Raw genomic sequence first — 17,784 nt, forward strand, 5'->3', positions numbered from 1 at the left:
TTCTCTTCTTTTACACTAAATTGACTTTCAATCTTGTAACTCCACTAGAAGTTTGAGGGTCATCAAGAACCGTTTCTTCTTCAGTCCTTACCCTGCTTCACTTCTCAGCAGCAACCGCAAACATGACCACACTCTGCCTCTGCTCCTCTGAGCCCACCTCAGTCTGAATGACAGTAACCCTTGATGTTCAGTCCTTGACCCTTTCTAATCCTCTTTCTAAATTCTCTCAGGGCTCCTTACATCTCAAGGCTTCGTACCAGATTCCCTAACCTGCCTTTCCAGCCTTGACCCCTTTGCTGAGATCACCTGTACTTTTCTCTCCCCCTTCTTGCTCCTCATAGACAACATCCTCAGCCACACTCATGAGCCATTACTCAGTGAGGATTATCCTTGTACAGAGCTATTCTTGGACACTTTATGTTTATTCTTATTGGTGTTACTTTGAGTGTAGTGTTATTTTCTAATCTTGGGGGGCAGCCTCACCCTTAGGATGTTGACCAGCATACTTTGTCTTTATTTTTTTTATAATGCGAAAGTTTTTCACAAGGATCAGATTTTCAATTATTTGCCCTTGTTTTCTTTTTTCTTTCTTTCTTTTTTTTTTTTGGCTGCATTGGATCTGCATTGCTGCGTGTGGGCTTTTACTAGTTGAGGTGAGTGGGGGCTTCTCTTCACTGTGGTGCGCGGGCTTCTCACTGCAGTGGCTTCTCTTGTTGCAGAGCACAGGCTCTAGGAACGTGGGCTGCAGTAGTTGTAGCACATGGGCTCAGTAGTTGTGGCTCGCAGGCTCTAGAGTGCAGGCTCAGTAGTTGTGGTGCATGGGCTTAGTGGCTCCCCGGCATGTGGGATCTTCCCGGACCAGGGATCAAACCCATGTCCAATGCACTGGCAGGCGGATTCCTAACCACTGCACCAGGGAAGTCCCTGCCCTTGTTTTCTTTTGAATGATTTCCTACTCCATAGAGACCTGACCTTATGGAAGTCTTCTGACACTCCTTTCAGGTGAATACTCAACTATATTGTTTGGAGTCTTGAGTCAGCTAGAGCTCTCTCTTCTTCCCAGCCCAGATTCTTCATCTCAACACTGTGCTGACCATATATCTTAACTCAGGTTGGCTCTGGCCTGGGGATTCCTGAGATGAGAACTTTAGGAGAAGCCAGGGCTACTGACTGAGTTGGTGAAAAGCTCTCTCATTAAATTTTTGATTTGTGTAGACCTTAAAGTGGCCAATAATTCTATGTCATAATCCTAACTCATTTCTATAGGAATCTACAGAAAATCCCTCATTATTTTTTTAATACGCTTAATCAGTGTGGGGTATCCTTACAAAATTTTCAATTTCTGATACCCGAATAGATGTGTTTGACAATGTAAGGGGACATCTGGCACTCTCATTCACATGACACTCCTTTTGTCAACATATTGTATTGTCACTTGTATGAAAAGTATGCTAATACAATGTGACTAATGCATATCAAGTCTAGAAAAAATAATTTTCAATGTTTCTTTGAACACAAGAAGGGCCAGTCAATAGAATGTTCTAGTCCCCCTGACAGGTATATCTGTATAATGACACTGCATGAATCTAACTATTGTGATGGAAAGAAACGAGTTGGTAGGTGCATCTACCTCATCCCTCCAACTTAGGGTTCACAATAGAATCTTCTGATTTTTAAATCATAGGTAGCTTCCCCTACAAAGGAGAGTATAAATGGCAGGAGATTTTACCAACCTTTCTGCTTGGTAAATAGTTACATAGCTTTCACTATACATTGATAAATTGGAATCCTGGATTACACATCAGTCTTTTCTGAGACTGGCTGTTACACCTTTGAAAGGCGGATTAACTCAAGTGTCTGGGAGAAAAATTGTTCCTGAACTTGCTATGCTAGGAACACCTGTTACTATGTAAGGCCCTGATTGAGCAGCCATTTCTACTTTTAAACTGGCATCTCTTTTCTTTTTTGAAAGAAAAAAGGGGGACTTCCCTGGAGGTCCAGTGGTTAAGACTTTGCCTTCCAATGCAGGAAGTTTGATCCCTGGTCAGGGAGCTAAGATCCCACATGCCTCCTGGCCAAAAAACCAAAACATAAAACAGAAGCAGTATTGTATCAAATTCAATTAAGACTTGAAGAATGGTCCACATCAAAAATATCTTTAAAAAATAAAGTAAAATAAAATCCAAGAAAGGAAAAAATACATTCCTTTCAGAAAAATGCTTGCATAGTGACCTAGTATTCCTTCTTGATAAAGAAAATGAACTACAACGTTAAAAGTAATTCATTCTCAAAATAGCACTGGAGGGTTTAGATTACAAGGGAAGTTCAGAATTCTAGATCAAATCATTACTCAAATTTCTGGACTCAAACAGATATTTGTGTACCACTGTTCATAGCAGCATTATTAACAATAGCCAGAAGGTGGAAAAATCACAGTGTTCATTGACAGATGAATGAATAAACAAAATGTGGTATATATAAAATATTGCTTTTGGACTGTCACCATCTTTTTAATTAAAGTCTTACTATAAAAATCAATTTTATTATTTCAGTCAACTTCCTCTATAAAGAGGAATTATGCTACCAGTAGCAAGTAGTATCAATATAAAAATAAACTCTTTTATCAATGAGACTTTTCATAGTGTCCAAAATATTCTTATATATTACTAGTAAAAAAATTAAAATTCCTTTTCAGCATGACAGAAATTAAGAGATTGACTTACTGAACTTGTACTTAACAGGTTTTTCTGAAGCTCTTCAATTCTGTCCGCTTGCTTTTTGACTGTAGCTTTTAACTTGGCATTTTCAATTTCAAGCCTAAAATGCATATTTTAAAATAATTACTCTCACACATAGATTTTAAAATACCACACAGTTTCTGAACAAACACCTGCAGGTTCAATTACATACGTTCTTAGAATTTTGAAAAGTAGATGATTTGGCAATTGTGCCGTTTTCTAGTTGTGTTCTGTGGATAATGTGAAAAATTTAGAAATAATGGAGAAAAATTATGCATTTCAAAATAGCTCAAAGCTGAAATGTTTACCCAGCTTCACAATGATGTATTTATTGTCATAACTGATATAATTCTCATACTATACTGCTTATCTGCTCTATACTTATACTAAGTTATTTTCTGTGCTGCTTTAAATTGTACTTTTGGATGTGATCCTGCGTCTTCTCAGCACATCTCATGGCCTCTGTACGTCGATCCTGTGCTTCGTGCAACTAAAAGGAGAAAAAAAATTTTTAAATTACTGATAATCTAGCAAATCTGCCATCATCTGTTTTTATGTCTTTCATCTGCATATTGTTTATGGCTACTTTCCTGCTGCAACAGCAGAGTTGAGTTGCTACAACAGACACCTTCTGAACCACAAAGCCTAAAATATTTACTATCTGGCCCTTTACAAGTTACTGACCTCTAGTACTAAACCACAACATCATTCATGCTTTAAATTATATTTTATCAAATAAATACACAAATTTATAAATTGGCCAAATGGGGAAAGACATTTATATTTTTTACTCCACGCTCTATACCAACTATAATTTTAAATATCCACATATGTGAATGACCACAGCTCTTCCAGTGATTATGAACGTTCACACTACACACTACTGTTGGTGACAACCAGATGCTTCAGGGACTAGTGTGAGAGGTAGTATCTACACAGGAGCCAGAATGCGTGGGTCTGAGTCCCAATTCCACCACTTATTTGCTGTATGTCCTTGAGCAAACTACTTAAATTTTCTGTGTCTCAGTTTCTCCAGCCGTAAAATGAAGATAATAATAGCACTGACCTCACTGGGATGTCGGGAAGATTAAATTGGGGGGGGTGTACATAACGTATTTAGAGAAGTACGTGGCACATAGTAAATGCTAAGTGTTTACAATCAGAATTATTACTATTGCTGTATTTTACGTTCTAAACAATTTGATATTTTAGGCAGATTGCATGCCAACAGAAGTGGTCTCCTGTACAAGTCACACTGAAATCATTCTCCATACCACTGAAATTGGCAGTAACAGGGAGCATGAGGACCAGAATGTATGTGCCCAGTACTTCAAAAACTTTCACTGATTCCACTAGTCCTTTTTTCCACTTACAATAATTTATAACTTACTTCCTCTCTGTACTACTCAGTGGGCAGTGATCATGGACTAATATGCAAATAGCACCTCCTGGATTCAGTGGTACATAACTTACATGACCATCAGAGGAAGGGTTAAGTCACTGGCTTGGAAATATCACCCTACTGCTAAATCAAAGTTCTGAATCAATTCACTCCCTGCAACTGGTTATGTCTAGAAAGTACTCGGATGAGAAAATTAAGGTTATGTGGTATGGATATTGGAGAAGCTATCCACAGAGTTTTACAGTTGGTGAAATGCTATCAATGTGAAAATCCCCAGTTCTGGCTGCATAATGAAGGAAGGCAAATTTAGATTTTTTTTCCAGAGTGAGGGAAAAAAAAAAAGAGCATTTAATTGAACAATTCTCCTCCATTAGATTAAGAGCTTTTAATTGTATATTTAATTGCTTAAAATACATTTTAATAAAAGATTATATCAATATCTCCAAGAAAAAGTTATTGGTATGGTATAAAGGACTTAATTGTATCCTAGCAACTGTTAAGCTAAAATATTTTCAATTTATGAAAGACAGGTGCCGTGCATATCAATAAATATTCCCTGTTAGACAAATTTATACTTGGACGAGATTCTCTCTCATGAAAAAAATTAAAACAGTGTAAAATTAAGGGCTAAACTCTTCTTCACAGACTAGATGACAGGGTCAATGAGAGCTAGGACAGTCAGAGAGAGAGCTTCATGGAGAAGACTGGGGGCCAGGTCTGAATAAATGGAGGATTAGGCAGGAGGAAAAGAAACTGTAAAGACAGAAAGGACAGCATGAGTAAAGGCCAAGAAAAGATGAAATCAGCCAATTAACTCAGAGGATAAAACCCAACAGCAGGGAGATAAAAATTATGTCCACACAGTAACTTGTAAATGACTGTTCACAGCAGCATTACTAACAGCCCAAAGGTGGAAATAACCCAAAGGCCCATCAACTGATGAATGGATGAACGGCTTAGCCACATAACGTGCTGTTCGACAATATACAGAAATGGAAGTACTGATATGCGCTATAACATGGATGAACCTCGAAAATGCTACGTCAAATGAGAAAAGCTAATCACAAAGGACCACATACTGTGTGATTCCATTTATATGAAATACCCAGAATAGGCACATCTACAGAGACAGAGATTAGACTGGTGGTTGCTGGGGCTGAGGGAGATGGGGGCCATGGGTGATGGCTAAGGGATGCAGAGTTTTCCTTTGGGGGTGATGGAGATGCTCTATAATTGATGCCAAGTGCACGACTCTGAATATACAAGGAGAGATTGAACTACACATTTTAAATGGGTGAATTATATGATATGTGAATTATCTCAATAGTTTTCTTAAAAATACAATGGCAGGATCTAGATAATTTTCTTAATTTTCTATTTTGGGTGTACATACTACACACGATCTGAGTATCTCTATGGTTTTACAATATATCTAAAATGAAAAGAAAATGAAGGCAATGCCTAACTTCAACTGGTTTGTATAATGACCTTTCTGCACACGTTATTCTGAAATCCATGAAATAAATACACACAGATACTACATCCATTCATGAAAGTGAAGATGAAAAATGACAATTTTATGGAACATTCCATTAAACATTATCCTCTGATTTTATCTGGCTTGCTTCATCATGGTAGTAGAGATATCACTAAAAAATACTGTTTAATAGAAAAAAAAAGTCTCTCAACTTCTGTGAGGAATCACGCACAATTCTCAACTTTCCTAAGGGTAAATATTGTAAGAAAAAATATATAATGCAAACGGCAGGATGAAAGTCAGAGTTTAAGAAACAAGTGCATTATAAAGATAACAAAATTGTAATAAATTTACTAGTAACGAAAATACAAAAGAAAGCCGTCCATGAAAATTAGTGTCCTAAAACACTTTATCCTATACATTAAGTATTGACACGTTAAATTTCATACATACCTGACTTGTGACTTGACGTAATTTTTTCTTTAAATCCTGTGCCTCATCTTCTAAATTAGTACGATAACGTGACGTGGCCTCCAGTGAAGCCTCTGACATAGATTGCTTTTTTAGGGTATCAGCCAGTTCTTGTTGAAGTTGTCTCACAAGTGCCTAATAAGATACTCTGTCACTGATTTTGTAAATTACCTTATTATTAAGTTATGTTAATAATAGATAACTCCAACCTATGTACTTTGAAAACTATCACCAGAGACATCAATTTGTCTCCTTCTTGTATGTGCACCTTCCTGCTCACTGAATTTGGTTTAAGACACAGAAGGTGTTACCCTCCGGCCTTATCGCTATTAAGTTACTTAGACAATGGATTCAGTCCCACTATCCACTCCCCGCCCTTCCCGATCAATTTGCTGAGCTTGAGGACCTCCTCAAGTCTCAGAAAGAAATGGGTGTGTAGGTGGGACGAGTGGTGGGAACATCTTCCCTCTTCTCTACTGGAGGCTTCCATTAACTTCAGAGATCCTCACATATTCAATCCAGTGCTCAATAGATTCCTATCTCAGAATTAAAATGAGGTCATTCCCATTTTAATTCCTAGAATTAAAATGAGACCTTCAGGGCCTCCCTCTGCCTCCCAATAGCAGCCCCTATGACCCTGTCCCCCACCCTATTCCTGCTACTCATGAATCTGCCACCCCTCACTAGTCTGAAAATGGGAGTCCAATGCCAAATTAATAAGTCACAGAGAGCTACAATTCTCTTTGTATTGGACAGATTTATATCCAAATGATAGTAACTGAGCCTTGAAATGAGAATTATGAGCAAATTATTTGTAAAAATGTTCCAAGTAACTTATAAATAGAAGTGGGAAGATTAAATCAAGTATAGTTTTGCTAAAGCTCACTACTTTAATCCCAAATTATGATTTAATGAAAAGTAGATGCCTTTAAAGAGTTGAGAGGTCATAAGAATACATGGTTTGAGGCTGAACTATTTCCCAAATTAATTCAAATTGACATGAATAAAAATAAAATTATATCAACTAAAAAGTTATGACAAGCTACTGAAGGAAAAGTACTATGAGATATGGCATCGACACATCAGTTCATTTGGGAAATCTGGAATTGACTGTCAAGGTAATACACACAACTGAACCTTAATTTCAAAATAATTCATTTTAGATCTGAGCGTTTCATTTATCTGCTTCATCATGATACTAAAATGTGGTGACATAAAGATTAAAATTATTAGCTTAGCAGTAGAAGAGTAAATTACTAATACCTGTCTATACCCATTAACAATTTATAACTTAATCTCTTAAAATTTCATAGGTGACACAATGTCTCTACTCAAAGTAAAGCACCTCTCAGGTCTAATTCTTTATTTGCTGGATACAAGGTATGCTTTTAGGCTGATTTACAGTCTATAGATTTATAGTCTATATATTATTTCTATTCAACTAGATTCAACATTTAGCCATAATCAAAATCACTTTGAATTTTCTTTCAGGAAGTCTGAGAATTATTTGTCTTCTTGGATACTTACTTCTCTTTCTGTTTTCTCATTTTCATACTGATACATTCTCTCTTTTAAATGATTACGTTCATTGATTAACTCCTTGTTCCTTTCCTCCAGCATCAGACCTTGTTTTTCACTTTCAGCTTGAAGTTTTTTCACAATCTCCTGAAACTGGTCTTGGATGTTAATTACTGTCTTCTCTCTACTGTCGGCTTTGTTTTGCGCATCATCCAGTTGCTGTCTGAGCAATATGTTTTCACTCTGGAGTTGAGATAATCTCTCTTCTAAGGATTCCTGCTTTCCAATGTATTTATTCACTTTGCCTTGTTCGCTTTGATACATGTGTTCAAGTTCCTTCTTTTGACACTGTGCTTGGCTTAGGTCTCTCTGTACATGTTCTAACACCAAAGTCTTTTCTCTGAGAGCATCCCTCGTGTGATGGAACTTGGTTTTTAGGCTACTGAATTTACTTTCAGCTTGAGAAAGTTGCTGGGAAAGCATCTCATTGTTATCTTTCAGGTTAGACACATCAAAATTCATTTTGTCCTGCAAGCGTAACCACTCATCTCTTGCTCTCTGGAAGGCAAGTTCCAGGTCTCTTTTTGATGTCTGACTTTGATGGTGATCATGTATGGTAGCAGCCAGTTTAGAACGATAGGATTCCACTTCTGCTTCCAGTCTTTCTTTGCTTTGTTTTTCATTCTCCAGCTTAGAGTCTAGCATTGTATTTTCAGCTGTCAGAACATTAAGCTGTCCAGTGTATTGGAATATTGTCTTTGTTAATGTTTCCTCATTCAGTTTTATTGTCTTTTGAAGATCATCATTCTTTTCTTTCACAATTTCAATGTCCTCAACATATTTCTTTTCCTTTTCCTGGTTCTGACATTTTATTGTGTCGATTTCCAGTCTTAGCATGGCAACTTCATCCTGCAACATGTGGTTTTTATGTAACAGATCTTTTTCTTTTTCAGGACTATCGGACACCTAAGTGAAATAAAGGAGATTTTTAGCTAGTACTCAATAAATTGACATTTCATGATTTCCTCTGAAAGACTAACCTGTATGTTGATACAATGAAAAGGCTGCAATAAGTGGATATCCAACTGGAAAAAATAAGGTTGGATACAAACCTCAGACTTCTTACAAGCAGAAATCTTCAAAAGTTCAAAAATTTAATTGAAGACAATGAACCCACGAAAGTAAAAAACAAACCACAGGAGAATTCTTAAGAAGCTCAGAATTGGAAAGGCCTTTCTCTAAATTATAACAAACCCAGAAGGCTTAAAATAAAAGATTAATAAATCTGACTACACTTAAAAATTGCATCTGATGTGATATATTTATACAGTGCAATACTACTCTGCCATAAAACAGAATGAAATAATGCCATTTGCAGCAACACGGATGGACCTAGAGACTATGATACTAAGCGAAGTAAGCCAGACAGAAAGACAAATATCATATGATATCGCTTATACATGGAATCTAAAAAAAGGATACAAATAAACTTATTTACAAAACAGAAAGAGACTCACAGACGTAGAAAACAAACTTATGGTTACTGAAGGGGAAAGAGGGGGAGGGATTCATTAGGAGGTTGGGATTAATATATACACACTACTATATAAAAAACAGATAACCCACAATGACCTACTGTGTAGCACAGGGAACTACACTCAATATTTGGAAAAAGAATCTATAAAGGTATATATATATATATATATATATATATATATATATATATATATAACAGAATCACTGTGCTGTATACCTGAAAATAACACAGTATTGTAAATCAATTATACTTCAATAAAAAATAAAATAAAATACCACCTGCTAGCTTAAAAATAATTACATCTGCTATCTAACCTATACAGCTACCCCATAGTAAAAGCCTTAGCTCTGTATATATTTCAACAGATTAAATTTCCTAAAAAATTTTTTTCCTGAGAATATTCCATAAATATTCTATGTTTCTACTATTTATATAGTCCTGAGACTATTCCATAAATATTCTACATTTCTAATATTTTTATAGTCAGTTACAAGAATTACATCTACTGATAACTGTACTAAGCACTTCTACAAACATCAATTAACTCATTTAGCTATGACAATCCTGGAAATGAGGAAGTCAAAAATACAAGCAAGCTGCAGGCTTTTCTCCAGGTCTTTTGACTTTACTATGAGTCCTCTTACACCAAACCACAGCTAGTTCTCTAGTACAAACATATAAATATGCAATGAGCCTTATATTTCACTATGGTGCATACACTAGTGGTAAATCAGGTAAAATTTATAGAGATCTTAGAAAATCGTGAGATTATTCGCTGCTGCAATAACTTTTATTCTCTCTTCATAATGCTTAAAATAGTAAGGTAGGGGGAAATACAATGAACTGTTTCACTAAAAATAAAACACTTATCAATAAATTATCACTAAATAAATATTATGGCATATCTATCACTATTTTCAAAAGTTCCTTGTACTGAAATAGGACACTACCTGGAGCAAAGTGTTAATTTTCTCACAAGTAGAAGAATGACATCCAAAAGACGTTCTCTGAACTGGCTATACCTTTCCCCCTTACCATCAGTGGAAGGGATAAACTAACCTCTCTATTAATCTATCAAGGAAGTGAAATCACTGCCAAAAACCATAATGTTGCTTTGTTTGTTTGTTTTGGGATTTTCTCTTTTTTTTTTGGTAATTTTGTAAGTTTACTCTAAGGAAATATTTTTTTTTAAGGGCTCAAAAAAGTTTTTACGGGCTTCCCTGGTGGTGCAGTGGTTTAGAGTCCACCTGCCGATGCAGGGGACACGGGTTCGTGCCCTGGTTCGGGAAGATTGCACATGCCGCAGAGTGGCTGGGACCGTGAGCCATGGCCGCTGAGCCTGCGTGGCTGGAGCCTGTGCTCTGCAATGGGAGAGGCTACAACAGTGAGAGGCCCACGTACCACAAAAAAAAAAAAAATGTTTTTACAACTAATGTTGCAGCTTTTACGATACTGAAAAATTGTAAGTGATGTGAAAATGTCATTGATGGGGTACTGGTTAAAGAAATGACAGTGAAGCCAAGAACAGACTCTGATTTAGACACTGAAAATGATGAGGTGCATAGTGATTGACATGTTCACTCCAAAGCAGAGGGCAAGAACGTATTCAGTGCTGAGATTTGGTCGGGTAGTGTTTTCGATGGTGGAGCACACATGGTGTTCCCTGCCTAAACCGCCATCAGGGTGCAGACTTTTCTAGATGGTAGCAATAGTTTTCAGATTATGAAAAGTTAATCAGTTCCTATGGAAAATATTAAAAGCTGCTCCTTGGATGAGGCTATTGTATGTCACTGCTTGACTGTTGCAGACAAATGGATTTAAATTAAAAATACTACTTGAATTAAATTTAATCAAATATAATTCAATTATGTTTGAACTAAAAATATTAAATATGCAATGGACGAGGAACGTCACCCCCCCCAAATATACTTAAATAGGTTTTAAATATCCTCTACACTGTCTGTGATGTATAGTATTGGTTTTTAAAATATATACATATACAGATACATACACACAAATATTTGAAAATGATTAAAGAAAATATCTCAGAATTCATTTCCTTATTAGTCATTTCTATCTCCTTTTGTTTGGCAAGGTGACTGGTCAGGATTCCATCTTGTAAAATTCTGGCATTCTGCTCTCGAGAAAGCTGCCTCTGAGCGTCATTTCGCTCTTCTACAACCTGGAGACACATTTCATGAGGTTTTTGGTCTCATACCATTAAAAAAAAAAAGTCAAAAGCTTAAGAGCAGAATTAAAAAAAAACTGTTAAAAGGAAGTAGCCTTTTAAAATAAACACAAGGATATTTATCCCACATGAATAACTTAAGATTTTAATTTAAATGACTGCTAAACTTATCACAGAGCAAAAATACAGGGAGATATAGTATTGTGAAAGAAAATCTTTTTACAAAGCATTTAACTAGTTCCATCGCAGTCTCAAGGCAATTTACCCTGTAGTTTAACACAGAAAAGCCAAAATTAACACATGGATTGGAATTAAGAATATTACTTTTGAATGGACCAAAAATGCCAATCATTATGTTAATCATTAAGCTCAATTTACCTTCCATTCCTCCATTCAGAAAACATACACAGAGCATGTATTAGAAGCTAAGAATGGCAAGAAATTAATAGCTTAAGCTATAAATGTCATAGTTCATATTTAGGATGAGATAACACTTTTTATTTGTTTTAAACCTAAATAATATATATTAAATCAAAGCGATATTACAAATAATACTGATGAAATACTGTTGGAAATTTGAAATTTTCACCAAAGATTAACTTACCTGATTCAGATTATTTCTCACAGTCCTCAGTTCCATGTCTAGTGCTCTGAGAGTGAGTTCAAGTTGTTGTTTCATTTCAACTTCTTTACTGTATTGCTCTTCTTTTCTTCTTAACTGCTCCCTAATTTTTTCATATAACCTGTCAGCATTTCTTCTCTTCTTTTCTTGTTTTAGGGTGAATCTGCAGTTAAATATGCTTACCTTAAAATGTGTTTTGTTGGAAAATAAAAAGTTCATTTTATGATCTGGCTCTTCACCTGCTGATTTAGTATCCTAATGAAATTTCTGTTCTCCAGTTTTTTTTTCCTTTCTAGGTCCCATATTTTTAATTCCTCACTTCAATCTCTTCATAAAGATATATATACTTGAAAGGTAGCAATGAAAAAACATTCTGCCACTTAAGTAAGTTTTAGTCAAGAGTAACTCTGGTGAATAGTGTAGGAAAGAAATTTTGAAATTATTCAGTGAAGTTAGGCCGAAAATTACCCTGTTTTCCACACTGTCATAATTACTCCTCCTTTAAGACAGATAATTTAGTTACTAGTTAAAAAGAGAAGCTGTTGTTTAGAAACAAGTTTATAAGTTCACTAGAAATAAAATTTCAACTTCATAAAATACTACAGGTACCCCTAAATGACTTACAGTGCCAGATAAAATCTGCAGATGCCTTTTACAGAACATATATCTTCAGACACTGTAATCCAAGACTAGGCTAGGGAGTCTAATATCTGTTGCCCCACACTTTTTATGTTTCTTCTTTTGCAACATTTTCAACTTGTTGATTATTATCTATTTAATAAATAATTTTAAATCCCGTAAGGCAGGATCCATATTAATTAATCAAATAGAGAGTATTTTGTGCTTTCAGCACAAACCTGTGAACTAATTTTATCTCTGTATGAAAGAGATATTGAATAAACTAATCAGTAATCACCTTCCATTTTTACCTCTTATTTCATCCATGCATATGTTAAGAATAAAACTACATAAATGTTTTGAAAAATTTTGTCTTGAGAAAAATGGCCATTTCATACTTCTGTGGGTGGGAGTGTAAAGAAATATAAACTTTCTGGAGAACAATTTAGAAACATGGATCAAAGACCTTTTTAAAAAGTTCTCATACTTTAACCAAATAACACAATATTAAAGAATTTATTCAAAATAAATAATCAGAAATGTTAGAAATTATAGAAGAGACATTCCTTGTAGCATTAAATATAATGCAGAAAAATGAAAAATAACTGACATTCAATTTGCTAAAAAAATAATGACCATAATTCAAAAAGACACAAGCACCCCAATGTTCATTGCAGCACTATTTACAATAGCCAGGTCATGGAAGCAATGTAAATGCCCATCAACAGACGAATGGATAAAGAAGATGTGGCACATATATACAATGGAATATTACTCAGCCATAAAAAGGAACGAAATTGGGTCATTTGTTGAGACGTGGTTGGATCTAGGGACTGTCATACAGAGTGAAGTAAGTCAGAAAGAGAAAAACAAATATCGTATATTAACACATATATGTGGAATCTAGAAAAATGGTACAGGTGAACTGGTTTGCAAGGCAGAAATAGAGACACAGATGTAGAGAACAAACGTATAGACACCAAGGGGGGAAAGCAGGGGGCTGGGATGAACTTGGAGCTTGGGATTGACATGTATACACTAATATGTATAAAATGGATAACTAATAAGAACCTGCTGTATAAAAAAATAAAATTAAAAAAAAGAGAGATTACAAAAAAATGAGGCTTCGTATGGAGGACTTCTGTATGGCCATGAAAATGATGATTTGGAAATATATACATTAAATTATTAGTAGAAGTATCCACTGTTAAGAACTTGCTCTATTATTTCCAAGAATTTCACACTCCACAATACTAATGATGTTTTCTCCCCTGTAAAATCCCAGCAGGTAAGTTAGCAATTATAAAACTTCCTGTAATATTAAAGTAAATACACATCTGTAGTATTACAGTAAATAAAAACAGTTCAAATATTTCTTTAAAACCAAGATGTTCAATACCTCAAGCTGCAGAGCTCTTGTTCCCATTCCACTTTTTGATGCTCTAACTGTGATTTCATTTCTTTTGTTTCTGATAGCTCCTTTTGTAGCCCAGTAACCTTACTTTCCATTTTTTTATTTTGTCCTGTAAGTAGTTCACAGTGATCTTTTTTAAGATCTATTAATCTTTCATATGAAAGAACTGCATCCCGAATTTTCAATAAGCTAACAGAATCTGCATTAGGAAGAAAACAAAGATAGAAATAAAATATATGAGTAATTTTTATGTATAAAGCACTGTGCATTTTCACCTTCACTCATCCATACATTGAACAAATACCTTTTTTTTTTTTTTTGGCCATGACGCACAGCATGCGGGACCTTAATTCCCTGACCAGGAATTCAAGTGGCTAAATATACAATGCCCCAAAGAGGTGGAGGAAAGAAACAGAAAAAAAAATATTTGAAGAAAAGAATGGCCAACAACTTTCTAAACTTAATGAAAACTACAATCCCACAGATCCAGGAGGATCTGGCAAGGAGAGAAGAAGTGGAAGTAAACTATTTTGTAATATTCTTATCCTATATATGATGTGGTACAATATTACTTGAAGGTGGACTGTGATAACCCTAAGTAAAATACTGTAAACCCTAAAGCAACCACTAAAATTGTGAACAAAAGAGTTACAGTTAATAAACCAAAAAAACAAAAAAGAAATAAAACTACATCATAAAAATTACTTGATTAATCTAAAAGATGGCAGAAAAAGAAAAGGGCAACAAAGAACAGATGGGATAAACAGAAATCAAACAGCATAATGACAGATTCATACCTACTGTATCAATAATCACATTAAGTGAAAATGGTCTGAAAACCTCAATTAAAAAGCAGATTGTCAGGGACTTCACTGGTGGCGCAGTGGTCAGGAATCCACCTGCCAATGCAGGAGACACAGGTTTGAGCCCTGGTCCTCCCACACGTCATGGAACAACTAAACCCATGCGCCACAATGACTGAGCCCACATGCCACAATTACTGAAGCCCATGGGCCTACAGCCTGTGCTCCACAGCAAGAGAAGCCACCGCAATGAGAAGCCTGTGCACCACAATGAAGAGTAGCCTCCCTTTGCCGTAACTAGAGAAAACCTGTGCGCAGCAATGAAGACCCAACACAGCCAAAAATAAATACATAAATTAATTAATTAATTTTTAAGAAAAAGCAGATTGTCAGACTGGATCAAAAAGCAAGACCCAACTGTATGCCACCTATAAGAAATGCACTTTAAACATACGGACATAAATTTATAATAAGGTTAGAAATAAGATATACCACACTAACATGTGACAAAACAAAGCTAAGCTAGACTGGCTATATTAATACCAAACAAAGTAGACTTCAGAGTAAAAAAACATTATCAGCAATAAACAAGGTCATTTCATAATGAGGAGTGTCAATTAATAAAAAGCACAACAACCCTAAACGTTTATGTGCCTAGTAACTTCAAAATATACGAAGCAAAACTTGAGAGAACTGCAAAGAAAAATAGACAAATCCACAATTACAGTCTGAGATTTCAATACCCCTCAATGAATAAGTGATAGAAAGAGCAGGCAGAAAATCATCAAGGATACTGTAGACTTGAACACCACCATTCTTTTCAAGTAGCCATGGAACACTTACCAAAAGAAGACTATATTCTGAGTTATAAAGTAAAGGAGTAAGTCAAAAGGATTTAAGTCATACAAAGTATGTTCTCTGACCACAAAGCAATCAAACTGGAAATGAAGAACAAAAATATTTCTGGAAAATACTCCAATATTTGAAAACTAAATAACACACATCTAAATAATCCTTGGATTAAAGAGGTAATGAAAAGAGGAATTACAAAGTATTTTGAACTGAATAAAAATGAAAACATAATATATTACTATTTGTGGAATGCTGCTTACTTGCATGAAAATTTATAGCACTGGATGTCTATATTAGAAAAGAAGGTCTCAAATCAATGACCTTGGCTTCCAACATAAAAATCTAGAAAAAGAGAAAATTAGGGGACTTCCCTGATGGTTCAGTGGTTAAGGATCTGCCTTCCAATCCAGGGGACACGGGTTCGATCCCTGGTCGGGGGACTAAAACCCCACATGCCATGGGGCAACTAAGCCCGCCCACTGCAACGACTGAACACGCAAGCCACAACTAGAGAGCTGGCATGCCGCAACTACAGAGCCCACACACGCTGGAGCCCACACCCCATTTGGAGTGTCACAAATACTGGGCCCACACGCCACAACTAGAGAGAGAGGCCCACGCGCTGCAACAAAAGATCCCACATGCTGCAACTAAGACCTAACGCAGCCAAAAATAAAATAAATAAATAAATATTTTTTAAAAAAGAGCAAAGTAAACCCAAAGCAAGCAGAAGAAAGGAAATAAAAAAATCAAAGAAAAAATCAATGAGAAAAAACAAAACAAACAAAACAAAAAAGACATGGAAAAATCAATGAGGGACTCCCCTGGTGGCACAATGGTTAAGAATCCACCTGCCAATGCAAGGGACATGGGTTTGATCCCTGGTCCAGGAAGATGCCACATACCGCAGAGCAACTAAGCCTGTGTGCCAAAACTACTGAGCCTGCATTTTACCATCCGCAAGCCACAACTACTGAGCCCACGTGCCACAACTACTGAAGCCCATGTACCTAGAACCCATGTTCCACCACAAGAGAAGCCACAGCAATGAGAAGCCTGCACACTGAACGAAGAGTAGCCTCCACTTGCTGCAACTAGAGAAAGCCTGAGCACAGCAATGAAGACCCAACACAGCCTAAAATAAATAAATAAATAAATATGTTTTTAAAAAACCAGTGAAACCAAATATGTTCAGAAGATGAATAAAAGTGATAAACCTCTAGCCAGGCTGATAATGAAAAAAAAAAAAAGAGAGAGAAGGCACAAATTACCAATTTCACAGAAATGAGTAATGAGAAATTACTACAGATTCTATAGATATTAAAAGACTGACAGAGTAATATTATGAACATTATGTAAATAAATTTGACAACTCAGATGAAGTGGGTAAATTCCTTGAAAGAGGGAAAATACCAAAGCTCAATCAAGAAAGAACAAATAGGGCTTCCCTGGTGGCGCAAGGGTTGAGAGTCCACCTGCCGATGCAGGGGACACGGGTTCGTGCCCGGGTCCAGGAAGATCCCACATGCCATGGAGCGGCTGGGCCCATGAGACATGGCCGCTGAGCCTGCACGTCAGAGCCTATGCTCCACAATGGGAGAGGCCACAGCAGTGAGAGGCCTGCGTACAGAAAAAAAAAAAAAAAAAAAAAGAAAAAAAGAAAGAACAAATAAACTAAATAGCCCTATATCTAAAAAAGAAACTAAAGTCCTACTTAAAGACCTTCCCACAAAGAAAATTCCAGGCCCAAATGGCTACACTGGTGAATTCTACCAAATATTACAACAGTATACACAAAAATATACATATAAATATACATATTTATACCATGGTCCTACCTTTACACTCCATGCCAAGTTGTTCTATTAGCAACATGGAATTCTTATAATTAGAGTAAAGCATCTGGCAATCCTCAAAAGCTGTTTCAGATGACTGAGTTAAGTCATCAAGGTCATCCATAGAATTAATTTGCTCTTTGACCTACAAATAAAAAATACTATTTCACAATGTCCCCAAAATACTTATAAAATATACTAAGTGTACAGAGGTGATAAATATCTCTTTATTAAAGCAAAAACACAGGGCTTCCCTGGTGGCGCAGTGCTTGAGAGTCCGCCTGCCGATGCAGGGGACATGGGTTCGTG

At 36.0% G+C, this 17,784-nt stretch overlaps 1 pseudogene across 1 annotated transcript in view; it reads right to left on the bottom strand.

Moving 5' to 3' along the window:
• LOC309801978 (ankyrin repeat domain-containing protein 26-like) overlaps positions 1 to 17,784 on the bottom strand; it is a 119,072-nt pseudogene that overhangs the window by 21,674 nt on the left and 79,614 nt on the right. Inside the window, exons 21-28 of the transcript XR_014296159.1 lie at positions 17,479 to 17,620; positions 13,971 to 14,184; positions 11,936 to 12,116; positions 11,188 to 11,325; positions 7,616 to 8,572; positions 6,071 to 6,223; positions 3,158 to 3,228; positions 2,724 to 2,817 (exon numbers count right to left, since the gene is read on the bottom strand). The product of XR_014296159.1 is annotated as an ankyrin repeat domain-containing protein 26-like (transcript). The remainder of the gene's footprint in view (positions 1 to 2,723; positions 2,818 to 3,157; positions 3,229 to 6,070; positions 6,224 to 7,615; positions 8,573 to 11,187; positions 11,326 to 11,935; positions 12,117 to 13,970; positions 14,185 to 17,478; positions 17,621 to 17,784) is intronic.

The sequence above is a fragment of the Mesoplodon mirus genome (assembly GCF_964341445.2).
Source record: "Mesoplodon mirus genome assembly, chromosome: 4".
Lineage (NCBI taxonomy): Eukaryota > Metazoa > Chordata > Mammalia > Artiodactyla > Ziphiidae > Mesoplodon > Mesoplodon mirus.